Source organism: Myotis davidii, unplaced genomic scaffold, assembly GCF_000327345.1.
Source record: "Myotis davidii unplaced genomic scaffold, ASM32734v1 scaffold2252, whole genome shotgun sequence".
Classification (NCBI taxonomy): domain Eukaryota; kingdom Metazoa; phylum Chordata; class Mammalia; order Chiroptera; family Vespertilionidae; genus Myotis; species Myotis davidii.
Genome location: NW_006283909.1, coordinates 20,045 through 21,842, shown reverse-complemented (window position 1 = coordinate 21,842; position 1,798 = coordinate 20,045). Strand labels below are relative to the sequence as shown.

At 41.3% G+C, this 1,798-nt stretch overlaps 1 protein-coding gene across 1 annotated transcript in view; it reads left to right on the top strand.

Annotated features, from left to right (window-relative positions):
- The window catches only part of LOC102774040 (zinc finger protein 211), an 8,917-nt gene that overhangs the window by 1,475 nt on the left and 5,644 nt on the right, over nucleotides 1–1,798 (top strand). The gene's annotated exons all lie outside the window — the stretch shown is intronic.

The following is a 1,798-nucleotide window of genomic DNA, read 5'->3' as shown; positions in this document are numbered from 1 at the left end:
AGAGGAAGAGGATTAGAGAGATAGAAACATCAGTGACAAGGAAACATCGATCAGCTACCTCCTGGTTGCCCCATTGGTGGGATGCCTCCTGGTTGCCCATAGAAGGGATTGAAGCCCACAACCTGGGCATGTGCCCTGACCAGGAATATAACCAGTGACATTTTCGTTACTGGGTTTAGGCTCAACCTCTGAGCAACACTGGCCAGGTGCCTCTAGATCGCTTTAAGGTCTTTTTTAATTTCACTGACCCACTGGTTGTTTAAGAGTGTGTTATATTTAATTTCAACATATTTGTGAAGTTCCAGCTTTCTTGAAACTGGAATTGATTTCTAGTTTCTTATATTGTGATCAGGTAAGAATCTTGAAGTGATTTCTTCTGCAAGTTTGAGACTTCTCTTTTGACCTACCATTGCGGCAGATAAGAAACTACAAAACTTCTTGGGCATATGTGATAGTGAAACTGAGATAAGAAAATTAAACAACCTCAAACATTTTGGACAACATAACAGCCAGCTTGTGAATCTAAGAGCTCATTTTCCCCAGATAAGAATATGTGAAAATAAATAGTTTACACCTCCCTCCCTAATCAAAGAATTCACAGCTCGAAGCCCCCTGGTCTGCGAAAATAGAGAACAGGGATCCAATAAATGGCATTTGCGCCAGTTAACCCAAGGATAAGATAACGTTAAACAAATGATAGGTAAAGTCAGACGAACAAATAACAAAAACCCCATTAGAACCAGACAGACTCAAGATAAAAATTAAACATTAAACAGAACAAAAGACAAACCCAAACTTCCTTGTACACTAATTCTAAACCATTACCGTATTACAAATGCCTGCAAAGCTGATGAATATTCTTATGAAACCTTCCCCTGAGATGCTCGCCCTCAAGAACAATAAGAGAGAGAGAGAGAGAACCTTCGGGACAGTGCTGATCTGGTAGCTCAGTTGGTTTTGAGCATTGATCCAGTGTATCTAGGTTGTGAGTTCGATCTCTGATAAGAGTACATAAAAGAAGCAACCACTGAATGCATAATTAAGTAGAACAACAAATGACTCTACATTTTATCTTTCTCTAAAATCAATAAAGAAAATTTTTTTAAAAAGAAGAGGTCCTCAGGACAGAGACTCAGTGCCAGCTCACTCTGGGCCATGCCCATGCCCTTTCCTAGCTTAATCATTTAAAACGTGGTCAACGCAATTCCTCCTCCCCCAGGAGTTCTGTGACAATTCAGAGAAGTTATGCATTGGAAGCGCCTGGCAGAGGCAGCCCATCAATGATTCTCTCTCATCATTGATAATTTGCAAAGCTTATAGTGGAGTCTTGACAGTTTTCTAGAAGCTCTGTCTGTATGTCATCTGCCAACATCTCTGATGATGGTTTGTAGTTCATAGTGTCAGCTGTACTGTCTTTCATTTCTGCTTTGATTTATTTGAGTGTTGTTTCTCTTGTTTCGATGGAGCTAACGTTTAGCCAGTTTTGTGCATGTTATCAAAAAAAAACTGCTGGTCCTGGCCTCTTTTGCTCAGTGGTTAAAGCATCGGCCCAGGGACCCAAGAGTGTCGGGTTCAATTCCAGGTCAAGGGCATGTGCCTGGGTTGTGGATTCACTCCCCATCCCCCATGGGGCACATGTGGGAGGAAACCAGTCTGTGTGTCTCACATCTGTGTTTCTGTCTCCACTCTCCTTCCCTTCCTCTCCCTTCTGTCTCTGAAGCAATGGAAAAATAACCTCCAGAGAGGATTAACAAAGAAAAAGTAAGTACACAAATTTAAAAAAAACAGCCCAGAGTTA